This window comes from Gopherus flavomarginatus, assembly GCF_025201925.1.
Source record: "Gopherus flavomarginatus isolate rGopFla2 chromosome 13 unlocalized genomic scaffold, rGopFla2.mat.asm SUPER_13_unloc_7, whole genome shotgun sequence".
In the NCBI taxonomy this organism is placed as follows: Eukaryota; Metazoa; Chordata; order Testudines; family Testudinidae; genus Gopherus; species Gopherus flavomarginatus.
Window position 1 is genome coordinate 232615 of NW_026114615.1, and position 14886 is coordinate 247500.

General features: G+C 65.8%; 1 non-coding gene across 1 annotated transcript; it reads right to left on the reverse strand.

Moving 5' to 3' along the window:
- Positions 1-3220: 3220 nt before the first annotated feature.
- LOC127041881 (5S ribosomal RNA) lies at positions 3221-3339 on the reverse strand. Its single transcript, XR_007771742.1, has one exon. It is a non-coding gene; the product is annotated as a 5S ribosomal RNA (ribosomal RNA).
- Positions 3340-14886: the final 11547 nt, after the last annotated feature.

Consider the following 14886-nt stretch of genomic DNA (forward strand, 5'->3'; position numbering starts at 1 on the left):
GCGGTGGGTCCTCCGTGGAGGGAGCCCGGGGGAGCCACACACCCGCCGTCCTTAGCGCAGGCCGGGCCTCGCCCGGGCCGCCGCGGGGGGACTCGGGGCGGACCTGCGGGCCGAGGCCCCGGCTCAGAGGCCCCGAAGGGGTCCGGGTGAGTCCACCCGGAGCCCGGGGACTCCCCCTGAGAGTTTGGGAGCGGTGGGTCCTCCGTGGAGGGAGCCCCGGGGAGCCACAAACCCGCCGTCCATAGCGCAGGCCAGGCCTCGCCCGGGCCGCCGCGGGGGGACTCGGGGCGGACCTGCGGTCCGAGACGCCGGCTCAGAGGCCCCGAAGGGGTCCGGCCGAGTCCGCCCGCAGCCCGGGGACTCCCCCTGAGAGTTTGGGAGCGGTGGGTCCTCCGTGGAGGGAGCCCCGGGGAGCCACACACCCGCCGTCCTTAGCGCAGGCCAGGCCTCGCCCGGGCCGCCGCGGGGGGACTCGGGGCGGACCTGCGGGCCGAGGCCCCGGCTCAGAGGCCCCGAAGGGGTCCGGCCGAGTCCGCCCGCAGCCGGGGACTCCCCCTGAGAGTTTGGGAGCGGTGGGTCCTCCGTGGAGGGAGCCCCGGGGAGCCACACACCCGCCGTCCTTAGCGCAGGCCAGGCCTCGCCCGGGCCCCCGCGGGGGGACTCGGGGCGGACCTGCGGTCCGAGACGCCGGCTCAGAGGCCCCGAAGGGGTCCGGCCGAGTCCGCCCGGAGCCCGGGGACTCCCCCTGAGAGTTTGGGAGCGGTGGGTCCTCCGTGGAGGGAGCCCGGGGGAGCCACACACCCGCCGTCCTTACCGCAGGCCAGGCCTCGCCCGGGCCCCCGCGGGGGGACTCGGGGCGGACCTGCGGGCCGAGACCAAGGCTCAGAGGCCCCGAAGGGGTCCGGCCGAGTCCGCCCGCAGCGCGGGGACTCCCCCTGAGAGTTTGGGAGCGGTGGGTCCTCCGTGGAGGGAGCCCGGGGGAGCCACACACCCGCCGTCCTTACCGCAGCCCAGGCCTCGCCCGGGCCCCCGCGGGGGGACTCGGGGCGGACCTGCGGGCCGAGACCAAGGCTCAGAGGCCCCGAAGGGGTCCGGCCGAGTCCGCCCGCAGCCCGGGGACTCCCCCTGAGAGTTTGGGAGCGGTGGGTCCTCCGTGGAGGGAGCCCCGGGGAGCCACACACCCGCCGTCCTTAGCGCAGGCCCAGGCCTCGCCCGGGCCGCCCGCGGGGGGACTCGGGGCGGACCTGCGGGCCGAGACCCAGGCTCAGAGGCCCCGAAGGGGTCCGGCCGAGTCCGCCCGGAGCCCGGGGACTCCCCCTGAGAGTTTGGGAGCGTTGGGTCCTCCGTGGAGGGAGCCCCGGGGAGCCACACACCCGCCGTCCTTAGCGCAGGCCAGGCCTCGCCCGGGCCGCCGCGGGGGGACTCGGGGCGGACCTGCGGGCCGAGGCCCCGGCTCAGAGGCCCCGAAGGGGTCCGGAGAGTCCGCCCGGCAGCCCGGGGACTCCCCTGAGAGTTTGGGAGCGGTGGGTCCTCCGTGGAGGGAGCCCGGGGGAGCCACACACCCCGCCGTCCTTAGCGCAGGCCAGGCCTCGCCCGGGCCGCCGCGAGGGGACTCGGGGCGGACCTGCGGGCCGAGGCCCCGGCTCAGAGGCCCCGAAGGGGTCCGGCCGAGTCCGCTCGGAGCCCGGGGACTCCCCCTGAGAGTTTGGGAGGCCTCGGTCCTCCGTGGAGGGAGCCGGGGGAAGCCACACACCCGCCGTCCTCAGGCAGGCCAGGCCCTCCCCGGGCCGCCGCGGGGGGACTCGGGCGGACCTGCGGGCCGAGACGCCGGCTCAGAGGCCCCGAAGGGGTCCGGGCCGAGTCCGCCCGGAGCCCGGGGACTCCCCCTGAGAGTTTGGGAGCGGTGGGTCCTCCGTGGAGGGAGCCCGGGGGAGCCACACACCCGCCGTCCTTACCGCAGGCCAGGCCTCGCCCGGGCCCCCGCGGGGGGACTCGGGGCGGACCTGCGGGCCGAGGCCCCGGCTCAGAGGCCCCGAAGGGGTCCGGCCGAGTCCGCTCGGAGCCCGGGGACTCCCCCTGAGAGTTTGGGAGCGGTGGGTCCTCCGTGGAGGGAGCCGGGGGAAGCCACACACCCGCCGTCCTCAGGCCAGGCCAGGCCCTCGCCCGGGCCGCCGCGGGGGGACTCGGGGCGGACCTGCGGGCCGAGGCCCCGGCTCAGAGGCCCCGAAGGGGTCCGGGCGAGTCCGCCCGCAGCCCGGGGACTCCCCCTGAGAGTTTGAGAGCGGTGGGTCCTCCGTGGAGGGAGCCCCGGGGAGCCACACACCCGCCGTCCATAGCGCAGGCCAGGCCTCGCCCGGGCCCCCGCGGGGGGACTCGGGGCGGACCTGCGGGCCGAGGCCCCGGCTCAGAGGCCCCGAAGGGGTCAGGGAGAGTCCGCCCGCAGCCCTGGGACTCCCCCTGAGAGTTTGGGAGCGGTGGGTCCTCCGTGGAGGGAGCCCGGGGGAGCCACACACCCGCCGTCCTTAGCGCAGGCCAGGCCTCGCCCGGGCCGCCGCGAGGGGACTCGGGGCGGACCTGCGGGCCGAGGCCCCGGCTCAGAGGCCCCGAAGGGGTCCGGCCGAGTCCGCTCGGAGCCCGGGGACTCCCCCTGAGAGTTTGGGAGGCCTCGGTCCTCCGTGGAGGGAGCCGGGGGAAGCCACACACCCGCCGTCCTCAGGCCAGGCCAGGCCTCCGCTGGGCCGGTGCGAGGGGACTCGGGGCGGTCCTGGGGGCCGAGGCCCCGGCTCAGAGGCCCCGAAGGAGTACGGGCGAGTCCGCCCGGGACCCCGGGTCCCCCCCTGAGATTTTGGGAGCGGTGAGTCCTCCGTGGTGGGAGCCCGGGGGAGCCACCCACCCGTCGAACTCAAGCCGGGCCAGGCCTCGCCTGCTCTGCCGCGGGGGCGCTCGGGGCGGTCCTGCGAGCCGGGGGCCGGGCTCAGAGGCTCCGTAGGGGTCCGGGCCGGTCCCTCCGGGGCCCCGGGTCTCCCCCTGAAAGTTTGAGAATCCCGGGTCCTCGGTCGAGTCGGCCCCTGGGACCCCGGTCCCCGCCGTCCGTCCCTCCGGTCCCTCGGGCGGGGGGGAACTCGGGGGCGAGGAGGCTGCTTTTCGTCCCCCGCCCCAGTTCCTTCCTCCCTCCCTCCCTGCCCGGAAAAGGAGGGAGCCGGCCGGGACCGGGAAAAGCTGCCTACGGCACCTGGGATTCCCAGGCGGTCACCCATCCAAGTACTAGCCAGGCCCGGGACGGTTTACCTTCCGAGATCGGACGGGATCGGGGGCTTTCGGTCCGGTATGGCCGTAGGCACCCGGCTCCGCGCCTCCTCGTCCGCTTCACGGCCCCCGCCTCCACCGCCGCCGACGCATATGGCCTGCCCGACCGCAACGGTCTCGGGCCAATTTGGGGAGAGAGAGAAGAAACGATGAAGAAGTAGGGAGGGAAAAAAAATTTCTGCTCCGGGGACCCGGGTGACCTTCCAGCACCGCCTGGAGTCTGTGGGCAAAATTTGGAAAAAAAAAAAAAAAAAAAAAAAAATTAAAATCTTCCAGGTGCCCGATCCAAACGACCGGGTTCAAGTCGCTCTCCGCGGCCGAGGAGGGTGAGCCCCGGGCGGCTTGCCGGGCGGCGGGGACCCGGTCTCGGAGGTCCCGATCCTTTTTTTTTTTTTTTTTTAAATTTACTCCGCCGGGGAACGGGGTTACCTTCCAGCAGTGCCTGGAGCCTCGGGGCAAAATTTGCTAAAATTTCCCATGTGCTCGATCCAAACGCCCGGGGGCAAGTCGTTGTCCGCGGTCGTGGAGGGTGAGCCCTGGGCGTCTTCAAAGTCGTTCCCCAGGCGGCGGTCTCGGCGAAATATTTTTCCAAGTCCCTTCCAGGCCACCAGGTCTACCCGGTTCTCCCTCCGGCGGTCGGGGCTCCGGGGGTACCTGGTGGTCGGTTCGCCCGCCGGCCACCAGGTCCACCCGGTTCACCCTCCGGCGGACGGAGCTCCGGGTTGACCCGGTGGCCGGTCGGAGCTCCGGGGAGACCTCGTGGCCGGTCGGAGAACCGGGTTGACCTGGTGGCCGGTCGGAGCTCCGGGTTGACCTGGTGCCCGGTCGGAGCTCCGGGTTGACCTCGTGGCCGGTCGGAGAACCGGGTTGACCTGGTGGCCGGTCGGAGCTCCGGGTTGACCTCGTGGCCGGTCGGAGAACCGGGTTGACCTGGTGGCCGGTCGGAGCTCCGGGGAGACCTAGTGTCAGGTCGGAGAACCGGGTTGACCTGGTGGCCGGTCGGAGAACCGGGTAGACCTGGTGCCCGTTCGGAGGACCGGGTTGACCTGGTGGCCGGTCGGAGCTGCGGGTTGACCTGGTGGCCGGTCGGAGAACCGGGTTGACCTGGTGGCCGGTCGGAGCTCCGGGTTGACCTGGTGGCCGGTCGGAGAACCGGGTTGACCTGGTGGCCGGTGGGAGCTCCGGGTTGACCTGGTGGCCGGTCGGAGCTCCGGGTTGACCTGGTGGCCGGTCGGAGAACCGGGTTGACCTGGTGGCCGGTCGGAGCTCCGGGATGACCTGGTGGCCGGTCGGAGAACCGGGTTGACCTGGTGCCCGGTCGGAGCTCCGGGTTGACCTGGTGGCCCGTTGGAGAACCGGGTTGACCTCGTGGCCCGTTGGAGAACCGGGTTGACCTCGTGGCCGGTTGGAGAACCGGGTAGACCCGGTGGCCGATTGGAGAACCGGGTAGACCCGGTGGCCGATTGGAGAACCGGGTTGACCTGCTGGCCGGTTGGTCCCGAGTTAATCTCACCTTGTTCCACAGGAGGGCAGCATTTCAGCAGGCGCTGACTCCCATCGAACCGATCCAGACGACGGAGGGCAAGTCTCTTTACGCGAACGAGGAGGGTGAGCCCCGGGCGGCTTGCCTGGCGGCGGGGACCCGGTCTCGGAGGACCGGAGCCTTTATTCGAGAATTTTCCCTTTCTTTGCTCCAGGGACCGGGGTGACCTCCCGGCAGTGTCCGGAGTCTCCTTGCACAAAGTGTTATAATCTTCCAAGTGCCCGATCCAAAAGACCGGGGTCAATTCTCCCTCCGCGGCCGAGGAGGGTGAGCCGCAAGCGGCTTGCCTGGAAGCGGCTACCCGGTCACGGTGGTCCCGATCCTTATTTGGAAAAAAAAATTTTTTTTTGGCTCCAGGGACCGGGGGGACCTTCTAGCAGTGCCCGGAGTCTCCGGTGAAATTTTGTAAAAATTTTCCATGTGCCCGATCCAAACGACCGGGGCGAGTCGCTCTCCGCGGCCGAGGAGGGTGAGCCCTGAGCGGCTTGCCTGGAAGCGGCTACCCGGTCAGGGTGGTCCCGATCCTTATTTGGAAAAAAAATTTTTTTTTGGCTCCAGGGACCGGGGGGACCTTCTAGCAGTGCCCGGAGTATCCGTTGAAATTTTGTAAAAATTTTCCATGTGCCCGATCCAAACGACCGGGGCGGGTCGCTCTCCGCGGCCGAGGAGGGTGAGCCCTGAGCGGCTTGCCTGGAAGCGGCTACCCGGTCACGGTGGTCCCGATCCTTATTTGGAAAAAAAATTTTTTTTTGGCTCCAGGGACCGGGGGGACCTTCTAGCAGTGCCCGGAGCCTCCGGTGAAATTTTGTAAAAATTTTCCATGTGCCCGATCCAAACGACCGGGGCGAGTCGCTCTCCGCGGGCGAGGAGGGTGAGCCCCGAGCGGCTTGCCGGGCGGCGGGGACCCGGTCTCGGAAGGTCCCGATGGAGACTGGGAGAAAAAATTGATTTTTCTTCGCTCCGGGGACCGGGGGCACCTTCCTGCGGCGCCGGGAGCCTCTGGGGAAAATTTGGGATCCAAACCCCCTTCCTTGCGAGAGATCCAGTAGACCGGGGTCAAGTCGCTCTCCGCGGCCGAGGAGGGTGAGCCCCGAGCGGCTTGCCGGGCGGCGGGGACCCGGTCTCGGAAGTCCCGATGGAGACTGGGGAAAAAATTGATTTTCTTCGCTCCGGGGACCGGGGGCACCTTCCTGCGGCGCCGGGATGCTCTGGGGAAAATTTGGGATCCAAACACCCTTCCTTGTGAGAGATCCAGGAGACCGGGGTCAAGTCGCCCTCCGCGGCCGAGGAGGGTGAGCCCCGAGCGGCTTGCCGGGCGGCGGGGACCCGGTCTCGGAAGTCCCGACGGAGATTGGGGAAAAAAAGGATTTTCTTCGCTCCGGGGACCGGGGGAACCTTCCTGCAGCCCCCGGAAGCTCTGGGGAAAATTTGGGATCCGAACACCCTTCCGTGTGCGAGATCCAAAAGACCGGGGTCGAGTCGCTCTCCGCGGCCGAGGAGGGTGAGCCCTGAGCGGCTTGCCTGGAAGCGGCTACCCGGTCACGGTGGTCCCGATCCTTATTTGGAAAAAAAATTTTTTTTTTGGCTCCAGGGACCGGGGGGACCTTCTAGCAGTGCCCGGAGCCTCCGGTGAAATTTTGTAAAAATTTTCCATGTGCCCGATCCAAACGACCGGGGCGAGTCGCTCTCCGCGGGCGAGGAGGGTGAGCCCCGAGCGGCTTGCCGGGCGGCGGGGACCCGGTCTCGGAGGTCCCGATGGAGACTGGAGAAAAAATTGTTTTTCTTCGCTCCGGGGACCGGGGGCACCTTCCTGCGGCGCCGGGAGCCTCTGGGGAAAATTTGGGATCCAAACCCCCTTCCTTGCGAGAGATCCAGTAGACCGGGGTCAAGTCGCTCTCCGCGGCCGAGGAGGGTGAGCCCCGAGCGGCTTGCCGGGCGGCGGGGACCCGGTCTCGGAAGTCCCGATGGAGACTGGGGAAAAAATTGATTTTCTTCGCTCCGGGGACCGGGGGCACCTTCCTGCGGCGCCGGGATGCTCTGGGGAAAATTTGGGATCCAAACACCCTTCCTTGTGAGAGATCCAGGAGACCGGGGTCAAGTCGCCCTCCGCGGCCGAGGAGGGTGAGCCCCGAGCGGCTTGCCGGGCGGCGGGGACCCGGTCTCGGAAGTCCCGACGGAGATTGGGGAAAAAAAGGATTTTCTTCGCTCCGGGGACCGGGGGAACCTTCCTGCAGCCCCCGGAAGCTCTGGGGAAAATTTGGGATCCGAACACCCTTCCGTGTGCGAGATCCAAAAGACCGGGGTCGAGTCGCTCTCCGCGGCCGAGGAGGGTGAGCCCTGAGCGGCTTGCCTGGAAGCGGCTACCCGGTCACGGTGGTCCCGATCCTTATTTGGAAAAAAAATTTTTTTTTTGGCTCCAGGGACCGGGGGGACCTTCTAGCAGTGCCCGGAGCCTCCGGTGAAATTTTGTAAAAATTTTCAATGTGCCCGATCCAAACGACCGGGGCGAGTCGCTCTCCGCGGCCGAGGAGGGTGAGCCCCGAGCGGCTTGCCGGGCGGCGGGGACCCGGTCTCGGAGGTCCCGATGGAGACTGGAGAAAAAATTGTTTTTCTTCGCTCCGGGGACCGGGGGCACCTTCCTGCGGCGCCGGGAGCCTCTGGGGAAAATTTGGGATCCAAACACCCTTCCTTGTGAGAGATCCAGGAGACCGGGGTCAAGTCGCCCTCCGCGGCCGAGGAGGGTGAGCCCCGAGCGGCTTGCCGGGCGGCGGGGACCCGGTCTCGGAAGTCCCGACGGAGATTGGGGAAAAAATTGATTTTCTTCGCTCCGGGGACCGGGGGAACCTTCCTGCAGCCCCCGGAAGCTCTGGGGAAAATTTGGGATCCGAACACCCTTCCGTGTGCGAGATCCAATAGACCGGGGTCGAGTCGCTCTCCGCGGCCGAGGAGGGTGAGCCCTGAGCGGCTTGCCTGGAAGCGGCTACCCGGTCAGGGTGGTCCCGATCCTTATTTGGAAAAAAAATTTTTTTTTGGCTCCAGGGACCGGGGGGACCTTCTAGCAGTGCCCGGAGTATCCGTTGAAATTTTGTAAAAATTTTCCATGTGCCCGATCCAAACGACCGGGGCGGGTCGCTCTCCGCGGCCGAGGAGGGTGAGCCCTGAGCGGCTTGCCTGGAAGCGGCTACCCGGTCACGGTGGTCCCGATCCTTATTTGGAAAAAAAATTTTTTTTTTGGCTCCAGGGACCGGGGGGACCTTCTAGCAGTGCCCGGAGCCTCCGGTGAAATTTTGTAAAAATTTTCCATGTGCCCGATCCAAACGACCGGGGCGAGTCGCTCTCCGCGGGCGAGGAGGGTGAGCCCCGAGCGGCTTGCCGGGCGGCGGGGACCCGGTCTCGGAAGTCCCGATGGAGACTGGGGAAAAAATTGATTTTCTTCGCTCCGGGGACCGGGGGCACCTTCCTGCGGCGCCGGGAGCCTCTGGGGAAAATTTGGGATCCAAACCCCCTTCCTTGCGAGAGATCCAGTAGACCGGGGTCAAGTCGCTCTCCGCGGCCGAGGAGGGTGAGCCCCGAGCGGCTTGCCGGGCGGCGGGGACCCGGTCTCGGAAGTCCCGATGGAGACTGGGGAAAAAATTGATTTTCTTCGCTCCGGGGACCGGGGGCACCTTCCTGCGGCGCCGGGATGCTCTGGGGAAAATTTGGGATCCAAACACCCTTCCTTGTGAGAGATCCAGGAGACCGGGGTCAAGTCGCCCTCCGCGGCCGAGGAGGGTGAGCCCCGAGCGGCTTGCCGGGCGGCGGGGACCCGGTCTCGGAAGTCCCGACGGAGATTGGGGAAAAAAAGGATTTTCTTCGCTCCGGGGACCGGGGGAACCTTCCTGCAGCCCCCGGAAGCTCTGGGGAAAATTTGGGATCCGAACACCCTTCCGTGTGCGAGATCCAAAAGACCGGGGTCGAGTCGCTCTCCGCGGCCGAGGAGGGTGAGCCCTGAGCGGCTTGCCTGGAAGCGGCTACCCGGTCACGGTGGTCCCGATCCTTATTTGGAAAAAAAATTTTTTTTTTTGGCTCCAGGGACCGGGGGGACCTTCTAGCAGTGCCCGGAGCCTCCGGTGAAATTTTGTAAAAATTTTCCATGTGCCCGATCCAAACGACCGGGGCGAGTCGCTCTCCGCGGCCGAGGAGGGTGAGCCCCGAGCGGCTTGCCGGGCGGCGGGGACCCGGTCTCGGAGGTCCCGATGGAGACTGGAGAAAAAATTGTTTTTCTTCGCTCCGGGGACCGGGGGCACCTTCCTGCGGCGCCGGGAGCCTCTGGGGAAAATTTGGGATCCGAACACCCTTCCGTGTGCGAGATCCAATAGACCGGGGTCGAGTCGCCCTCCGCGGCCGAGGAGGGTGAGCCCCGAGCGGCTTGCCGGGCGGCGGGGACCCGGTCTCGGAAGTCCCGATGGAGATTGGAGAAAAAATTGATTTTCTTCGCTCCGGCGACCGGGGGAACCTTCCTGCAGCACCCGGAAGCCCTGGGGAAAATTTGGGATCCAAACACCCTTCCTTGTGAGAGATCCAGGAGACCGGGGTCAAGTCGCCCTCCGCGGCCGAGGAGGGTGAGCCCCGAGCGGCTTGCCGGGCGGCGGGGACCCGGTCTCGGAAGTCCCGATGGAGATTGGAGAAAAAATTGATTTTCTTCGCTCCGGGGACCGGGGGAACCTTCCTGCAGCACCCGGAAGCCCTGGGGAAAATTTGGGATCCAAACACCCTTCCTTGTGAGAGATCCAGGAGACCGGGGTCAAGTCGCCCTCCGCGGCCGAGGAGGGTGAGCCCCGAGCGGCTTGCCGGGCGGCGGGGACCCGGTCTCGGAAGTCTCGGCGGATATTGGGGAAAAAATTGATTTTCTTCGCTCCGGGGACCGGGGGCACCTTCCTGCAGCACCCGGAAGCTCTGGGGAAAATTTGGGATCCAAACACCCTTCCTTGTGAGAGATCCAGGAGACCGGGGTCAAGTCGCCCTCCGCGGCCGAGGAGGGTGAGCCCCGAGCGGCTTGCCGGGCGGCGGGGACCCGGTCTCGGAAGTCCCGATGGAGATTGGAGAAAAAATTGTTTTTCTTCGCTCCGGGGACCGGGGGCACCTTCCTGCGGCGCCGGGAGCCTCTGGGGAAAATTTGGGAGCCAAACCCCCTTCCTTGTGAGAGATCCAGGAGACCGGGGTCAAGTCGCCCTCCGCGGCCGAGGAGGGTGAGCCCCGAGCGGCTTGCCGGGCGGCGGGGACCCGGTCTCGGAAGTCCCGATGGAGATTGGGGAAAAAATTGATTTTCTTCGCTCCGGGGACCGGGGGAACCTTCCTGCAGCCCCCGGAAGCTCTGGGGAAAATTTGGGATCCGAACCCCCTTCCGTGTGCGAGATCCAGGAGACCGGGGTCAAGTCGCTCTCCGCGGCCGAGGAGGGTGAGCCCAGAGCGGCTTGCCTGGAAGCGGCTACCCGGTCACGGTGGTCCCGATCCTTATTTGGAAAAAAATTTTTATTTTTTGGCTCCAGGGACCGTGGGGACCTTCTAGCAGTGCCCGGAGCCTCCGGTGAAATTTTGTAAAAATTTTCCATGTGCCCGATCCAAACGACCGGGGCGAGTCGCTCTCCGCGGGCGAGGAGGGTGAGCCCCGAGCGGCTTGCCGGGCGGCGGGGACCCGGTCTCGGAAGTCCCGATGGAGACTGGGGAAAAAATTGATTTTCTTCGCTCCGGGGACCGGGGGCACCTTCCTGCGGCGCCGGGAGCCTCTGGGGAAAATTTGGGATCCAAACCCCCTTCCTTGCGAGAGATCCAGTAGACCGGGGTCAAGTCGCTCTCCGCGGCCGAGGAGGGTGAGCCCCGAGCGGCTTGCCGGGCGGCGGGGACCCGGTCTCGGAAGTCCCGATGGAGACTGGGGAAAAAATTGATTTTCTTCGCTCCGGGGACCGGGGGGACCTTCCTGCGGCGCCGGGATGCTCTGGGGAAAATTTGGGATCCAAACACCCTTCCTTGTGAGAGATCCAGGAGACCGGGGTCAAGTCGCCCTCCGCGGCCGAGGAGGGTGAGCCCCGAGCGGCTTGCCGGGCGGCGGGGACCCGGTCTCGGAAGTCCCGACGGAGATTGGGGAAAAAAAGGATTTTCTTCGCTCCGGGGACCGGGGGAACCTTCCTGCAGCCCCCGGAAGCTCTGGGGAAAATTTGGGATCCGAACACCCTTCCGTGTGCGAGATCCAAAAGACCGGGGTCGAGTCGCTCTCCGCGGCCGAGGAGGGTGAGCCCTGAGCGGCTTGCCTGGAAGCGGCTACCCGGTCACGGTGGTCCCGATCCTTATTTGGAAAAAAAATTTTTTTTTTTGGCTCCAGGGACCGGGGGGACCTTCTAGCAGTGCCCGGAGCCTCCGGTGAAATTTTGTAAAAATTTTCCATGTGCCCGATCCAAACGACCGGGGCGAGTCGCTCTCCGCGGCCGAGGAGGGTGAGCCCCGAGCGGCTTGCCGGGCGGCGGGGACCCGGTCTCGGAGGTCCCGATGGAGACTGGAGAAAAAATTGTTTTTCTTCGCTCCGGGGACCGGGGGCACCTTCCTGCGGCGCCGGGAGCCTCTGGGGAAAATTTGGGATCCGAACACCCTTCCGTGTGCGAGATCCAATAGACCGGGGTCGAGTCGCCCTCCGCGGCCGAGGAGGGTGAGCCCCGAGCGGCTTGCCGGGCGGCGGGGACCCGGTCTCGGAAGTCCCGATGGAGATTGGAGAAAAAATTGATTTTCTTCGCTCCGGCGACCGGGGGAACCTTCCTGCAGCACCCGGAAGCCCTGGGGAAAATTTGGGATCCAAACACCCTTCCTTGTGAGAGATCCAGGAGACCGGGGTCAAGTCGCCCTCCGCGGCCGAGGAGGGTGAGCCCCGAGCGGCTTGCCGGGCGGCGGGGACCCGGTCTCGGAAGTCCCGACGGAGATTGGGGAAAAAAAGGATTTTCTTCGCTCCGGGGACCGGGGGAACCTTCCTGCAGCCCCCGGAAGCTCTGGGGAAAATTTGGGATCCGAACACCCTTCCGTGTGCGAGATCCAAAAGACCGGGGTCGAGTCGCTCTCCGCGGCCGAGGAGGGTGAGCCCTGAGCGGCTTGCCTGGAAGCGGCTACCCGGTCACGGTGGTCCCGATCCTTATTTGGAAAAAAAATTTTTTTTTTGGCTCCAGGGACCGGGGGGACCTTCTAGCAGTGCCCGGAGCCTCCGGTGAAATTTTGTAAAAATTTTCCATGTGCCCGATCCAAACGACCGGGGCGAGTCGCTCTCCGCGGCCGAGGAGGGTGAGCCCCGAGCGGCTTGCCGGGCGGCGGGGACCCGGTCTCGGAGGTCCCGATGGAGACTGGAGAAAAAATTGTTTTTCTTCGCTCCGGGGACCGGGGGCACCTTCCTGCGGCGCCGGGAGCCTCTGGGGAAAATTTGGGATCCAAACACCCTTCCTTGTGAGAGATCCAGGAGACCGGGGTCAAGTCGCCCTCCGCGGCCGAGGAGGGTGAGCCCCGAGCGGCTTGCCGGGCGGCGGGGACCCGGTCTCGGAAGTCCCGACGGAGATTGGGGAAAAAATTGATTTTCTTCGCTCCGGGGACCGGGGGAACCTTCCTGCAGCCCCCGGAAGCTCTGGGGAAAATTTGGGATCCGAACACCCTTCCGTGTGCGAGATCCAATAGACCGGGGTCGAGTCGCTCTCCGCGGCCGAGGAGGGTGAGCCCTGAGCGGCTTGCCTGGAAGCGGCTACCCGGTCAGGGTGGTCCCGATCCTTATTTGGAAAAAAAATTTTTTTTTGGCTCCAGGGACCGGGGGGACCTTCTAGCAGTGCCCGGAGTCTCCGTTGAAATTTTGTAAAAATTTTCCATGTGCCCTATCCAAACGACCGGGGCGAGTCGCTCTCCGCGGCCGAGGAGGGTGAGCCCCGAGCGCCTTGCCGGGCGGCGGGGACCCGGTCTCGGAGGTCCCGATGGAGACTGGAGAAAAAATTGTTTTTCTTCGCTCCGGGGACCGGGGGCACCTTCCTGCGGCGCCGGGAGCCTCTGGGGAAAATTTGGGATCCGAACACCCTTCCGTGTGCGAGATCCAATAGACCGGGGTCGAGTCGCCCTCCGCGGCCGAGGAGGGTGAGCCCCGAGCGGCTTGCCGGGCGGCGGGGACCCGGTCTCGGAAGTCCCGATGGAGATTGGAGAAAAAATTGATTTTCTTCGCTCCGGCGACCGGGGGAACCTTCCTGCAGCACCCGGAAGCCCTGGGGAAAATTTGGGATCCAAACACCCTTCCTTGTGAGAGATCCAGGAGACCGGGGTCAAGTCGCCCTCCGCGGCCGAGGAGGGTGAGCCCCGAGCGGCTTGCCGGGCGGCGGGGACCCGGTCTCGGAAGTCCCGATGGAGATTGGAGAAAAAATTGATTTTCTTCGCTCCGGGGACCGGGGGAACCTTCCTGCAGCACCCGGAAGCCCTGGGGAAAATTTGGGATCCAAACACCCTTCCTTGTGAGAGATCCAGGAGACCGGGGTCAAGTCGCCCTCCGCGGCCGAGGAGGGTGAGCCCCGAGCGGCTTGCCTGGAAGCGGCTACCCGGTCACGGTGGTCCCGATCCTTATTTGGAAAAAAAAATTTTTTTTGGCTCCAGGGACCGGGGGGACCTTCTAGCAGTGCCCGGAGTCTCCGGTGAAATTTTGTAAAAATTTTCCATGTGCCCGATCCAAACGACCGGGGCGAGTCGCTCTCCGCGGCCGAGGAGGGTGAGCCCTGAGCGGCTTGCCTGGAAGCGGCTACCCGGTCACGGTGGTCCCGATCCTTATTTCGAAAAAAAAAATTTTTTTGGCTCCGGCGACCGGGGGGACCTTCTAGCAGTGCCCGGAGTCTCCGGTGAAATTTTGTAAAAATTTTCCATGTGCCCGATCCAAACGACCGGGGCGAGTCGCTCTCCGCGGCCGAGGAGGGTGAGCCGCAAGCGGCTTGCCTGGTTGCGGCTACCCGGTCACGGTGGTCCCGATCCTTATTTCGAAAAAAAAAATTTTTTTTGGCTCCGGCGACCGGGGGGACCTTCTAGCAGTGCCCGGAGTCTCCGGGCAAATTTTGTAAAAATTTTCCACGTGCCCGATCCAAACGACCGGGGCGAGTCGCTCTCCGCGGCCGAGGAGGGTGAGCCCCGAGCGGCTTGCCTGGAAGCGTCTACCCGGTCACTGTGGTCCCGATCCTTATTTCGAAAAAAAATAAAAAAATTGGCTCCGGCTTCCTGGGGGACCTCCCAGCAGTGCCCGGAGTCTCTGGGGAAATTTTGGGAAAATTGCCTTTCCGTGGGCCCCATCCAAAGGACCTGGTGGAATTCTCTGTCTCTGGCCCAGGACGGTGATCCTCGGGCGGCTTGGGTGACCCGGTGGAGGCGGGGTGATCGATAGTTGCCCAAGTCGCCAAAAAAATTCTAAGTCCCCCCTCGTCCACCAGGTCAACCCACGGGGAGGCGGGCTGAAAAATTTTCTAAGTCCCCTCTCGGAGAGCAGGTCAACCCCATTGACTAGCATGGGGTTGACCTGGTGGTCGGTCGTCCCCTGGAAGTCCGAATGGGGTCGCCCGAGAGCGCCTCGTCCGACCGAGAGAACCAGGAGGTCGGCTTGAATTTCAGGTTGGTCCCGCTGAATGTGCGGGTGGCTTTTTCGAGGTTTCCTTTCAGAAAGGTGCGCGGAGATTTCAGAGGACAGGGTTTTCAGAACCTCTGAGAACCGGAGCTCAGCCTAGGGGACCAACACGAGTTGGGGACCCGACCTCGCCCGGGGGGGAAAGTGGCCAAGGGACGGCGGAGGGCACCGGTCTCTCCGAGAAGGCCTCCTTTCCCCGGCTTATGTCAAAGTGTCGTGGAGGGGCCCCGAAACCCCTCCAGCACAACCGCCGCGCAGGCCTGGCGGACGGACCCGAGCTCCAAGTGTCGGCGCCCCTCCCTGCAGGCGTGAAGGGAGGCGGGTTAACGCCGCTGTCCTCACGAGCGATGGGGCCCTGACATACGTGACGGGAGGGGCCCTTCGCGGGCCGGTA